This window comes from Cannabis sativa, chromosome 6 (assembly GCF_029168945.1).
Source record: "Cannabis sativa cultivar Pink pepper isolate KNU-18-1 chromosome 6, ASM2916894v1, whole genome shotgun sequence".
Classification (NCBI taxonomy): Eukaryota; Viridiplantae; Streptophyta; class Magnoliopsida; order Rosales; family Cannabaceae; genus Cannabis; species Cannabis sativa.
Window position 1 is genome coordinate 57,515,523 of NC_083606.1, and position 15,938 is coordinate 57,531,460.

General features: G+C 33.2%; 1 non-coding gene across 1 annotated transcript; it reads left to right on the forward strand.

The window, feature by feature from the left end:
* Positions 1-612: 612 nt before the first annotated feature.
* Positions 613-719, forward strand: LOC115696075 (small nucleolar RNA R71). Its single transcript, XR_004007673.2, has one exon. It is a non-coding gene; the product is annotated as a small nucleolar RNA R71 (small nucleolar RNA).
* The last annotated feature ends 15,219 nt before the right edge of the window (positions 720-15,938 follow it).

Below are 15,938 nucleotides of genomic sequence, written 5' to 3' on the forward strand. Positions count from 1 at the left end.
GTTGCTACTTCAGTTGCTAGTTGGCCCATCTGTGCCTGCAGGTCTTTGATTGAAGATCTAGTTTCAGTCAAGAATTGAAGCAATAAATCTGTCTGCAAACTAGAATTTCCACCAGAGGTTTGTTGCTGATTAAACTGTTGGTTCTGATTCTGGTTCTGATTTCGTTGCTGATAGAACCCACTGTTTCTTCGGTTATTACCCTGGTTAAACCCATAATTGTTGTTGTTATTCTGTGAATAGTTTCCAATGGCTTTAGCTTCATCCATTGGCAAATCAACCACATCTGCTTGACATTCTGAAAAGTGATGGCTTCCCCCACATAACTCACACACAACTTGGGCTTGTTTAGCTTGCCCTGCAATTATCTTTGTCAATGCCTCAACCTGTGCTGTCAACTTTGTGATGGCATCAACCTCTAACACACCAGCTACCTTCTTTGATTGACTCCTTTCAGTTGGCCACTGCTGATTGTTTAGAGCCATCTCCTCCAATAGATCATAAGCCTCATTAGCACTCTTTCTCATAAAGGCTCCACCAGCTGCTGCATCTATTAAGGTTCTAATGTTTTCTACCAACCCATTGTAGAAGTTGTGGACCAGCATCCACTTCTCTATACCATGATGAGGGCACTTTCTGATCAGATCTTTAAACCTCTCCCAAGCCTCATGGAGAGATTCATTATCTTGTTGGCAGAAGTTATTGATTTCTCCTCTCAGCTTTGCAGACTTGGCTGGAGGAAAGAACTTTGACAAGAATTTCATTGCCAGATCATTCCAGGTGGCAATAGAGTTGGGTGGTAAGGAGTTTAGCCAACTCTTGGCTCGTTTTCTAAGAGAGAATGGGAACAGTCTCAGTCGAATAGCATCATCACTAACTCCATTAACTTTAAAAGTTTCACAAAGTTCCATGAAGTTAGAGAGATGCAGGTTAGGATCTTCAGAAGGGAGGCCACCAACCGGGCGAAGACTGCACCATTTGAAGTATGGCAGGTTTGATCTCAAAGTTGTTCGCATCCACTGCCGGTGGCCTGATACATGACTGCACTCCCGTCAGAGTAGGGAGAATGTAATCTCTCAAGCTGCGGCCATTAGCTTGATCTTCTACTGCGCCACCATTATTACCGTTATTGCCTCCATTGTTTGCAGCATTAGCAGCCATGATTTCTGAAGTTTCAGCAGTTGCTGAAACTCCCTCTTGCCTCTTGTTCTTTCGGTTTCTCCTACAAGTTTTCTCGATTTCGGGATCAACTGGTAATATCACAGCTTGTCCTTGACGGCGCATACACTTATGATTCCTGAAATAGATCACGAAAATATTGCAAGAAAAAAGTTAGAAAAATCAGCAAGAGAAAATGTACCAAAGTAGAAGTTAGTATAATTTTGTGTAATATTAATCTTTAAACAATTCCCCGGCAACGGCACCAAAAACTTGTTACGAAAATTATGCTTATACGCAAGTGTACGCAATCAAGTAGTATCTCACGCAAGTGAGGTCGAACCACAGGGAATTGGATTAAGTACTACTAAACAATACTTATGATTCTATTCGGTAAAATAATAAGATTGTAATTTAAAAGTAAATAACTCAGAAATTAAAGAGAAAATAAACGACGATTAATCAAGATGAGAGATTAGGGAGGTGAATCCTGTTGTTAAGCTACCTATGTTACTACCTAATTGCTATCCTTATCTCAATGTGAATGACAGATTATAAATTAACCTAACTCTTTTCAGATCTTTTAGGTTCTAAATAATGTGTTCTCTAATTAACTTCTTAATTAAATCAATACAAAATCAGCATTAAGTAATAATCTTTTCGTCACTGAGGCTATGTAAATACTTTCGTTTCACATCAAAACCTAGACTATCCAAATTTTAGCATTCTCAATTCTCAATTTTCAGATTTCGAATTGAGATCATTAAACATGTAAAAGGTGATCAAGCTTGCACATGGAATTTAACACAAATCTAGATAGTATTCACACATAAGATGAAGGAATGGCAATTATTTATTAACTAGGCATAAAATTAAACAACAATCATCATCCTCCCTTATTGGGAAATTTAGTTCATAACAACTCTAAAAACATCCATGATTAATTCAGAAATAAAAACAAACATAAAGAAGAATTAAAAGGGTAAAAGAAAGAAACTAGAAGGTGGTATCGCTCCGGGTCTTCAAGATAGCTTCCTCTCCACTTGCCTCCACTATTAGGTCTGTTTTTGCTTGCCTCTGACCTTCAATGTCGTATTCCTTATATAGGGATGAGTGGTGTGCCTCCAATTGAGAGAAAAATCAAAATTAGGTCAAATCTGCGATTTTCGTTCCTAGTCGCGACCAGCATTTAAGCTGGTCGCGACTACAGGCAAAACTCGAAAAACTGAGTTTCTGCCAACTCTTGAAGTCGCGACCAGGAAAAAGGGTCGCGACCTGGCTCTCTGGAGGTCGCGACTACTGATGCGTCTGGAGCCGAATTTTCCAATTTTTTCCAAGTTTGTCCCAGTTTTTCGCCATTTGACTGAATTCGAACTTTAACACCCCGGGAACCTGAAATAATGAAAATCAAGCGTAAAACTGCTCCAAAAGACACCAATAGACGAGATATTGCTAACTTTAAAGACCCGAAACATAGGCTAATTATAACCTAACACAAGCCGAAGCATGTCTACTGGAGAAGCACTCTCTCAGGTACTTGTTCCCAATCTGGCCGAGTACCCATGTAACTGTTGGAAATTATTTTACCAGGATCTAGATTTACTAACAAGTATGTTGGATTAACAACCTAATATGAATTCTAAAACAATGAAAATAAACACATATAAAGTTAGAAAACCTTACAGTGGGTGCAGCGGAATAATATGACTCCTTCCGTTCAGATCTCTAGCCCTTGATTCCTTTCTGTAGCAGAGCATCACCAAGATCTGAACCTGGATCTTCTTTTCTCCTTCTTTGATGAAGAATTTCCATAGTCTTACATACTATGATCGAGATACCACTTGATGTGTGTGGGCACTACTCATCTCACAAGGATTTCAAAATTTTCTCTCTTTTTCTCTCTTGAATTTCGTGGCTTTTAGCATACATAAGCATACAAGAGAAGAGAACAAGGGTTGCTTTATATAGGGAAAAGGGAGAGCACAACTTTCCAAATAAACAGTTTCCTCTTTTACTGTGTAATTGATTAACTGCCTTATTTAGTGTGATCCACCACTTTCCTATTATTGCTAGGCTTTGATTAGCAATTACATGGCAATTAAAAATGAAAATAATAATTGGGAAAATCACAAAGAGGTGGCCGGCCATAGGGTTTCATGGGCCTCTCTTGGATTTTGCAGTTTCCTCAATTTTATTTCTATTTCTCCAAAAATGTCATTTTTCCAATTCTAATCATTTAAATGCCAAAACTAATTATTTAATAACTAAAATAGATTATTAAATAATATTGTCATTTAAAATAATTATTAATTAGACATGCAAAGTCTCTCAATTAATAATCAAACCTAGAAACCCTTTTCTTTACAATTTCACCCTTAAACTGTGAGAATTCATAAAGTAGACATAGTCTAACTTTTAGAATTATAATTGATTAATTAAAATCAATTAACTTAGTCTTACAAGCAGTATGGTCTCAACTAGTATGGGGACCATGGGTCTATATAACCGAGCTTCCAATAAGTCGAACCGAATTTACCAAGTAAATTCCCTAACTTATTAATTCCTAATTGAATCCACACTTAGAACTTGGAATTGCACTCTCAGTCATATAGAACGCTCTATATGTTCCACGATATAGACACGTCATTAGTTATCCATTGTTATAACCCTAATGTGATCAATGATCCTCTATATAGATGATCTACATTGAAAAGGCACTACTGTTACCGCTACACCTTCAATGTATTTTATCCTTAAAACACTTAACCTTGTATAAATGATATTTCACCTAAGTGAAATGAGATCTCCACCATTTATCTTCATTTGGTTAAGCTCGAAGGAAATCATCCTTTACTTCTATTTGCCAAATAGAAGCTATAGATTCCATATTTATGTTAGCGCTCCCACTCAATTGCATTACCGTGTTCTCAAAATGTACGTATCACCCTGATTGTCAAAAGTAGACTTAACTAACAAATCAAAGAACACGGATAACACTCTTGAGATTGAACCTAACCATATCAGGATTAAGATCATTTGATCTAGGATCAACAGGTGATATTGAATTGAATAGATATTACGGTAAATTTTAACATATCTAACCAAAGTTCAATATCGGTCCCTTCCGATGTATACTCCATACATCCGATACTGGTAAACTTTGCCAATGTCCTGGAAAGGACATCACACTTTTCCAAGGTGTAAGAATACCTATCGCTGATTATACCATGTCAGTCTAAATCCAGTGTTCTGACAAATCAGGGAATAAACTTTTGAACATATAATAAAGATTATATTCCACAGTGCTGACAACACTATAATCTTTAACAAACTCATATGTTCTGGACTTAAAAAGAATTCATACATTATATACATATAATCATGTGAACCATGCAACATAAAATGTTATTTCTGATCTTTATTAATAAGTAAATCTGATTATATGAAATGAGTTTTATTTAGGGGATAAAACCCAACAAACTCCCACTTGCACTAATATAAAACAAAAAGTGCATTTCAAATAATTATTAACACCTTGATATACCAATCAAGTGTAATAGTAGTGAACTCCTCGTAATAGGATCTGACAAGTTGAATTAAACACAACCTCTTCTCCACCATTACTCTTCCTTAATGAAAAAAGTGCATTTCAAAGAAAATGCTCCAGCATCTTACTAAAGTAAGTTGCTTGCATTAGAGTAAGTAATTACCAGGTATACCACAAGCCATAGGTTTAGATAAACTAAAACCTACAATACTAGGAACAGGAAGTTTTGTTAAGTCCATTGAATAGACTTATGAACGAAAATTTCCTTTCATGTCCTTGTAACAGAAAACTTTAGGTTACTCCATGTGAATGGATCAAACCATAGTTCTCTTGGCTTTCTTCTTAGTTTCTTATCTTGACAATCCATTACTTGTTTAAACTCACAATGGATTTTAATCATTAGTGTCTTCCAAGTTATAACAAGGTGAGTTCCTAGAAACTCTCCCACTACAACAAGGTACCGTGAACTATGTCAAAGAAAACTAAATGGTATTGATCTCTTCAGTTGTGACAAGACAACAGAGGCAGTGGGATCATCATATGTAGAATAAGATGATGGAACACTTTTGGAATCAAGAAAATTTATCTCCTTTATTTGCTACTTTATTTTCAAACTTAGTCATTTTCTTAGAAAAGTAGTATTTGTTTAAACAAACACTTTCTTATCTAATGACTATGGGATGCTCCACCCCTAATCACTTAGAATAGCTAACAAACATGCAAACCAGGGTTAGCAGTTCTAGCTTTTCTTAAGATTTCGATTAGGTCATCCATGAATCTAGTAATGATTTACATTAAGTATACAACCATTACATCATTCTGAAATTTTATTACTATAGAAGGATTTAGGCAACGACTAGTAACTAATCATCAATATGCAACTCGAATTTCTGGGGAGGTAAGTTTGGATATAATTCAAAAATCAAATTAATGATCTTTGAACTGCATATCTACTACCTTTTTCTCCACCCCTATCAGTTCGCAAGATCTTTAACCACTTACCTTCACCATTGCTAAAAATTCATGAAATTTTTCAAACATTTCAAATTTCTTTTGCATAAGGTAAAATCTAGAGTGATCGTTGTAAGAATACAACGAAAACTCATATCCACCCCTGAATGTGCATCCATCTGCGAATGAGATGAAATTACTTTCAGTGGATATAGGCATATTAACTCTTTGCAGAGAAAGATCTTGTCAAAACCACTATGAACAAGATACCAATGCCATAGATTTATAAAATGTGGTTGTATCTTTTGATGACTTAGGTTAGTTACATCAAAGAGTTCTTAGAATAGTGCAAGTGGATTCTGGTCATAGAATACTAAACTCATACAGTTTGAATCCATTGAAAGAAAATGGTTATGAAACACTTGTGAAAGTGTAGCTGTATAATTATTAATTCTTTCTTGGACCACCACTACTAATCTAACTCTATGATTTGCAAATACAAGTAGGAGATATCTAAGATTGAGGATTTATATCATTTTGGGATAGAATTCTGGGAATTTATAGACCATTCATCTAATGATATGTCTTTAAGCTGATTCGAAACGAATAAGCTAAGAGGAATTAGGATAATTTCGTTTTAAATAAGAATCCAACGATGCTCCAATTAGCGAGAGTCAAAGTAATCTTATTTATACAATCTTCTTGTTTCATATTGTAAAATACTAGTCTAAGGTGTCATCAATTGATGAACAGTTAGATGTTGCATATACAATATTTATCTTTCGAGATCTAACACTATTATGTTTGTCTAATGGTGAAAATCCATTAGGGATTTATCTCATTAGAAAAACAAGCCAAGTTAGACCAACAATGAAGATTCGAAATTAAACTACAATTTAATAACAGAAAATAACATGGTTCAATACAAATTCATACACAATTCAGAAATTATGAAGAACATAGCAAGTAGGAATGACAAGTGAAAATACTAAAACATACAATCCTAAATAATTTCCAAGGTTTTCAATAAACTGATATCAGTGTCCCGTTTAGGCGAGAGTCAAAGCTACCATCCATTGAATAGAGTTGTCAACTCATCTAAAATGATCAACATTCTAGCAACCTTTTATTCGATCAAGATGTGAATCCGCGTTGTCCCGTTTAGGCGAGAGTCAAGGCTATTTAATCTTATGAGCTTCCACCATTGTTTCATATTCTTGCAAGTCTTATACAGTCGCCACCATTAGGGTGGACATAAACTCTATAAAAAACTTACAAGATTACTTATCTTTCGAGATTAAACGGTGCTAACTTGCTAATGAACGTTCCTCCATTAGGGAGTATTACTCACTAAAACAATAGCTATGTAAAACCAACAATGGAGATCGAATATCCTTATAATAAAGCTCATTATTTTAATGAAGGGTTTGTATTTTCTTCTAATATTTATTTTAATCCATTTATTTTAAATATATATTTAATTAAAATTTCCAATTTAGAATGAAAAATTCCAACTATAAATTTTAATTTAATATTTATAAATTATACTTAGATGGATAAATAACGTGAATTATTTCCATCTTAGTAATAATTTTCATAAATATTTAGAAAATTATTCAATTTAAGTTGTTTCAAAATTAATTTAAATTAATTTACAACTCAAATTTAATTTTCTATAAATATATATTGCATTTTCGAAAATGCTTTAAAATAAAATAAAAATAAATCCTGGAAAATTACTCTAGTTTTATATTGGCCCAAAATTAATAAAAATTAATTTTCAACAAAAAATATAATTTCCCTATTTAATTAAATATCTAAGAAAAATTTCAAATATTTAAGTATCATGATTAAAAATCAACTTAAATATTAATTTTCTATTTAATTAAATACACTAGAAAAATACTTCAAGCAAAACAGATAATATCTATCTAGACTTTCATTGACTAATTAATCCAATTTCTAATTGTAATATATTTTAGTTCATTTATTTTAATTAACCATTAAATGAAAAAATCAATGATTTAAGTTGGTCCAAAATTAAATAAATAATTTTCAACTTTAATCTATTTTTCAAATAAAATTCGAAATTTCTGCATCAAGGTGATGCAATTTCGAAATTTCGGGAAATGATTAATAAAATAAAATAAAATATATTTTGAAAATTATTCAAACTTAAGTTATTCTGAAATAAGATTCCAAACTTAAAATAATTTTGAACTTTAATTAAATAACATGAAAATAACAATATTAAAGTATCATGATGAAAATCAACTTAGATATTGAAATTTTTAATTTAATTAAATGTATTAAATTTAAGAAATAAATAATTAAGTAAAGAGGAAACTTAATTATTAATTCTAGTTTAATACTAGGAAAATATTCTAAACTTAGATTGTACCAAAATTAATTATGAGACAATTAATTTCACAATCAATGATATTTTCCTATTTAATATTAGAAATAATAACTAGTACTAGAAATAGCTATCTAGAATATATCATTGACTAAGTGTTTTTCTAAAATTAACTTTAAAATATTACAATGAAAAATAAATTTCATATATTTTAAACGTTAATTATGTTGCTAATTCAATTTTAATTAGGTTAGACTAATATAATTAACCTAATACAATTATTTAAATAAGGCAAATGGGCCTTCACAATTGGGGTAGTTTATGTGAGGGGGAGCTGTGTTCAGTATGTCGTACTCACTTTTATGGCCCCCAACTCTCACACAAGGCCCAAAAGAGAGGAATTTAACCTTAAAATAAACAATTGTTATTCATTGAATAAGCCCAAATCTAGTTGGACCTAAATAAATTTCCTTATGTCAAAATTTATTTTAGCAACCTAGTCTATTTACTTAGTAAAAACTTAAATGGGCTTCCTATATGCATCTAAGCCCAAAAGCACACATATAGGCTCACACAGGTCAAATGATTTGGATGGGCCCTATCATGTTACTAGGTTTACACAGATGAAAGAAGTACAAAATTTACCTGTTACAAATTATTTATAAGATCTATTGACAATTGGACTATGATTAATATCAGATCATTGGATCTGTCAACAAGTTAATCATAGCAATTTAGATCAGATAACTAAAAGGTTTGTTAAAAAAAGTTTTTGAATAAACAATATAAATAAACAAACATTGTCTATGTAACAGATGTGAAATAAGATATTAATATAATTAAATTATTATTCTTAAACTAACCAAATAAAGGAAACTAATTTTAAAATATCTAGGTTTGTTTGAATCAAATTAAATTAAATATCTAATAAGATCAATGATTTGAAAGGAAAGAATCTTCAATATCACTTTCAGATCTTATAATTTAATAAAATAAACCAATTTTAAAATAGATTTGGTTAGATAATTATTATTTTAGGAATAAAATAATAAATGAATAATAATTACCATAATTATATGTCAAAATATCTCAAATTAAGCAATATTCAAATCTCTACAAAAATATCTATGTTATTTAAATATTTAAGATATGATTTATAAATTTCTAATAAGAAACAAAATGATATATATAGAAAAAATATCATTTTTTACTTATAATTTATAAATAATTAAATATTTAACAAAATAATAAATTTTTGAATTTGAAAAACATTATGGTAAGTATATCTATAAAAATATCTATGTTCATTCTAAATTTATTAATTATTTAATTTGTCATATAAGATCATTTTAATATAATATTTTAAATAAAAAGACAAAGTTATCTTTTAATTTAAAATATCTAATCTTATAATTAAATAATAAATAAATATTAAAGAAGTTAACAAATTTTTAAATCTAACCATAATAGGAAATATTTAAAATTGGAAACATTCTAAAATAGAAATATTTAAAAAATTGGAAAAATTCCAAATTGAAAATATTTAAAATTGGAAACATTTCAATTTAGAAATATTTAAAAAAGGAAAAATGAATTTTGGGAAACAATCCCATGAAAAAAATTGGATTTTTGGGGAAAAACCCCAAAAATTGCAATTTTTGGGAAACTGCCCAGGATTGGGCGTGCAACAGGCTGCATGCAGCCTTCATGCGCGCTCGGATGGGGGGAAACTGCCGAGAATTCTCAGCGCCTGCAGGGTGCCTGACCGAGAAACCTCGGTCAGTTGCCGGGTGATGGGCGCGCGCGTGCCTGGCTCGTCCGAGTGCCTGGTGCACTCGATGCACCCACTCGACAGCCATGGCATCCAAAATTCAAAAATTCATAACTTTCTCAATTTTTATCAGAATCAAGTTCCGTAAAAAACAAAATTGCTTAATTTTTCACAAGGAATCCAAATAAAATATTTTCAAAAATTGAAAAAAATATATTTCATGGAAAAATTTCGTACAACACATACATTCATCACATAAGCACATAAACCAACATGAAACCATCCAAATCAACACAAAACATGCAAATCATCGTTTTAATTCATATTACATGAAAGTAAATCCTTACCATGGCTCTGGTGCCAGTTGTTGGAAATTATTTTACCAGGATCTAGATTTACTAACAAGTATGTTGGATTAACACCCTAATATGAATTCTAAAACAATGAAAATAAACACATATAAAGTTAGAAAACCTTACAGTGGGTGCAGCGGAATAATATGACTCCTTCCGTTCAGATCTCTAGCCCTTGATTCCTTTCTGTAGCAGAGCATCACCAAGATCTGAACCTCGATCTTCTTTTCTCCTTCTTTGATGAAGAATTTCCATAGTCTTACATACTATGATTGAGATACCACTTGATGTGTGTGGGCACTACTCATCTCACAAGGATTTCAAAATTTTCTCTCTTTTTCTCTCTTTAATTTCGTGGCTTTTAGCATACATAAGCATACAAGAGAAGAGAACAAGGGTTGCTTTATATAGGGAAAAGGGAGAGCACAACTTTCCAAATAAACAGTTTCCTCTTTTACTGTGTAATTGATTAACTGCCTTATTTAGTGTGATCCACCACTTTCCTATTATTGCTAGGCTTTGATTAGCAATTACATGGCAATTAAAAATGAAAATAATAATTGGGAAAATCACATAGAGGTGGCCGGCCATAGGGTTTCATGGGCCTCACTTGGATTTTGCAGTTTCCTCAATTTTATTTCTATTTCTCTAAAAATGCTATTTCTCCAATTCTAATCATTTAAATGCCAAAACTAATTATTTAATAACTAAAATCGATTATTAAATAATATTGTCATTTAAAATAATTATTAATTAGACATGCAAAGTCTCTCAATTAATAATGAAACCTAGAAACCCTTTTCTTTACAATTTCATCCTTAAACTGTGAGAATTCATAAAGTAGACATAGTCTAAGTTTTAGAATTATAATTGATTAATTAAAATCAATTAACTGAGTCTTACAAGCAGTGTGGTCTCAACTAGTATGGGGACCATGGGTCTATATAACCGAGCTTCCAATAAGTCGAACCGAATTTACCAAGTAAATTCCCTAACTTATTAATTCCTCATTGAATCCACACTTAGAACTTGGAATTGCACTCTTAGTCATATAGAACGCTCTATATGTTCCACGATATAGACACGTCATTAGTTATCCATTGTTATAACCATAATGTGATCAATGATCCTCTATATAGATGATCTACATTGAAAAGGCACTACTGTTACCGCTACACCTTCAATGTATTTTATCCTTAAAACACTTAACCCTGTATAAATGATATTTCACCTAAGTGAAATGAGATCTCCACCATTTATCTTCATTTGGTTAAGCTCGAAGGAAATCATCCTTTATTTCTATTTGCCAAATAGAAGCTATAGATTCCATATTTATGTTAGCGCTCCCACTCAATTGCATTACCGTGTTCCCAAAATGTACGTATCACCCTGATTGTCAAAAGTAGGCTTAACTAACAAATCATAGAACACGGATAACACTCTTGAGATTGAACCTAACCATATCAGGATTAAGATCATTTGATCTAGGATCAACAGGTGATATTGAATTGAATAGATATTACGGTAAATTTTAACATATCTAACCAAAGTTCAATATTGGTCCCTTCCGATGTATACTCCATACATCCGATACTGGTAAACTTTGCCAATGTCCTGGAAAGGACATAACACTTTTCCAAGGTTTAAGAATACCTATCGCTGATTATACCATGTCAGTCTAAATCCAGTGTTCTGACGAATCAGGGAATAAACTTTTGAACATATAATAAAGATTATATTCCACTGTGCTGACAACACTATAATCTTTAACAAACTCATATGTTCTGGGCTTAAAAAGAATTCATACATTATATACATATAATCATGAAATAAATCATGTGAACCATGCAACATAAAATGTTATTTCTGATCTTTATTAATAAGTAAATCTGATTATATGCAATGAGTTTTATTTAGGGCATAAAACCCAACAGTAACACCTTAACTAGCATAGGCGTGTTAACGTGATTTTAAACATACTGTGAAGCTCGTTGCTAATCAACAAGGTTAATGAAAATCGTGATTAATTAAAATTTACTTATTTAATTAAAAACTTATAGTATTACATATAAAATATTTCAGGATCCCATTTACTAAATACTTTACAAAAGTTTACTATTCGATTACAAAATATTTGTCGCCCAGCGACTAGCAACAAAAGCCCTGATGTCCCGAGGATCGTAAGCTCCAGGCCTAACCGCCCCCACATGTACAATCTTCATCTTCTCGTCCTCACGATTCCTCAGCTTTAGCCTTGCCTTACCTACATACAAACATAGCACTGTGAGTCGACAGACTCAGTAAGAAAAGCATAAATCATATAACATACATACATCCCGGATTATGATCAGATGCCCATACCCCTGACCATAACCCTAATCCCCATGTCCCACACGGTACTGAGTCTAGAACATTTGTACGACGGTGCCATTGACCGTAATATCAGCCTATACTCGGTACGCTAGTCGTACTCTAGCCGTACCGATGTGATATTGTATCAGCCTATACTCGTTACGCTAGTCATGCTCTAGTCGTACCGATGTGATAAAGTCTAATAGTACGGCGCTATCGACCATAATATCAGCCTATACTCGGTACACTAGTCATACTCTAGTCGTACCGATGTGATACTGTCAAATAGCACGAAAGCCAACATACATATCTAATGTAATCTAATAGGCTTACTAACATGAACGCTAAACATGTAAATACATATGCATATTGTTATACTAATCTTACTTCAATTCAGAATTTAGGTGTACCGGTCAACCTGAGTGGAATAGCTGCTCGGCGAATTACAGGCTCCTAAATCACATCAATCATAACACTGATAAGCGACACGCTAAATCACTTCACGGGGACTTAGACTTGAAACTAAAAGTTTCCCTATCGATGAATAACATGGAAATACCCTAAATATCTCAAAAATATGAAAAACTATGGTTCCCAAAATTGCCCCAACTGGTAGACCGGTTCCCCAACCAGAATTCTGGTTCTGTGGGGTTTCCTGGGAGCCAACCAGAATTCCGGTTCCTACAGGCCCCACTGAACCGGAATTCCGGTTCAGTGTAGGAAAGACTAAAAACTCTATAAATCATGTAAATCAACCCCAATTCAAACCAAACTTCCAGACCTGTTCTATACACCCTAGAGAACATATTCCAGACAACAAAACATCCACCCATACACAGAATCAAAACATGCCATTGATGAGTCAAGCTTGAGTTCAAAAGCTCAAAGCTTGCTCATCCAACTAACTAGCTATCAAAACCTGCTCAAATCATCTTATACCAACATAATATAGCTACTGAAAATATAATCCAACAACAGCAACAAGTACAGCAAGCAAAACAACAATTCATGCAAAAATTTCTTTTTCTTACAACTCAAGAAATCAACAAAAAGCTACAAGAAGCTTACCAAGAACTTGAGACCACTAAATCCTTGAGAAAACAACTTGAAATCCACAGAAAAACACCAAACCCTAGCTGCTCTAAGGGGGCCGAAAGAGAGAGTGAGCTTGAGAGAGAAAATGTGATTTTCTTTCTAACTTTTCTAATTTTTGTAAAATGAGTTAACTTAATCTTTTTTCTTTAAAGTAATACTCAGCCAACATAATAACAATAAATCAATTTAACATAACCCAACTCAACTCACTAAAGACAAAAGCATATGGGGCAAAATGACTATTTTGCCCCTCCCACACTAAAAGCGTTTAAAAAGGCACTAAAGGGTATTCTGGGAAATTCTAAATTCCTGACAAACCTCGACATTCCCAATGTCTAACTAAACTGCCCCGCTATACTAAAATACTAAAATGTGATTCAACTGAGCCATACACCTCGTTCCAATGTTGTCGGCCACTGAACATGCAAAATTATAAAATTCTAAATATAACATATAATATGCATTCTGAATTCAAATAAATCATCATAAATTAATAATTAGAATTAATAACTAATTTTCATATTAAACCCTAATTATCTGCTAATTTTCAAATTTAAACTAAGCGGTCTTTACAACTATCCCCACCTTAAAAGGATTTCGTCCTCGAAATCTAACCTGAATAACTCTGGATATTGAGCTCTCATATCTGATTCTAACTCCCAGGTGGCTTCCTCTACCTTGTTGTTTCTCTAGAGTACTTTGACCAAAGCTATGGTCTTATTTCGAAGGACTTTATCCTTTCTGTCAAGGATCTGTACTGGCTGTTCTTCGTATGACCTATCCGGCTGCAGCTCTAGGTTCTCATAACTAAGTATATGAGCAAGGTCTGAAACGTATTTTCTCAACATAGAGACATGGAATACGTTGTGAACTGCTGAAAGAGCTGGAGGCAAAGCTAATCGATACGCCACTTGTCCAACCTTCTCGAGAATCTCAAAAGGTCCTGTAAATATACGGAATAACTTGCCTCTTTTCCCGAAACATTTGATCCCCTTCATTGGAGATACTCGTAAAAACACGTGATCCCCTACTTGGAACTAAGCATTTCTGCGTTTCGGATCTGCATAACTCCTTTGCCTACTCTGTGACACAAGCATTCTAGCTTTAATCTTCTCAATTGCCTCATTGGTCCGTTGTACTGACTCTGGACCTAGGTGTTTCTTCTCCCATATCTCATCCCAGTGGATGGGAGATCTACACTTTCTTCCATATAAAAGTTCATAGGGAGCCATCCCTATAGTATTCTGATAACTGTTATTGTACGAAAATGCTATCAACGGTAGGTACTTACTCCAAGAGCCTTCAAAATCCATCACACAGGCTCGTAATAAATCTTCCAGCATTTGAATTGTCCTTTCGAACTGTCCATCTGTCTGAGGATGGAATGCTGTACGCATAGCCCGTTGCAAACTCTGCCAAAACTTGGAGGTAAACTTCGGATCTCTATCCAAAACTATGGATTTTGGTACCCCATGAAGCCTTACTATTTCCTTAACATACAACTCTGCTAACTGATCCACTGAATAGGTTGTTTTAACTGGTAGAAAATGTGCAGACTTCGTGAATCGATCTACCACAACCCAAATAAAATCAAATAAAATCGTGGTTCTAGGTAACCCAACCACAAAGTCCATCGTGATGTCCTCCCACTTCCATTCAGGTAGGGTTAAAGGCTGTAGCAACCCTACCGGTCTCTGATGTTTAGCCTTGATCTGCTGAAAGGTTAAGCATCTCGATACGAATTCTACCACATTCTTCTTCATTCCGTTCCACCAGAATTAAGGTTTAAGATCTTGATACATCTTGGTGGTGTCGGGATGTAAGGAATATGGAGTGGTATGTGTTGGGTTTTATGCCCTAAATAAAACTCTATTTCAATGTAATCCGTATAACTCAATATCAATAAAGTAACAGAAATATTTTTCATTCATTTGTGTATGTTTTGGTTCACTTAATCAATTGTTTGTCTATTTGATTCATAAATTCATCCAAACCACTTTCACATACTTGATCATGTTTATTGTGTTGTCAACACAGTGGAAAGTAAACATGACTATGTGCATAAAGGATTCCTAGATTTATCAGAACACTGGGTTTTACTTATATGACAATCTACAACAGAGTTTACTTGCATTTGGAGAAATGCTATGTTTGTAACACCCTAACTAATTTAGGCGTATTACGTGATTTTTAAACGTACTGTGCAGCTCGTTGCTAATCAACGAGGTTTATGGAAAAACGTGATTAATTAAAATTTTGCTTTTTCATTAAACTTATAAACCATTTTACCAAAAAGTCTCGGGATCCCGATTTATAAAAATATTTACAAACGTTTTTACTATTCAACTTTTACATCAA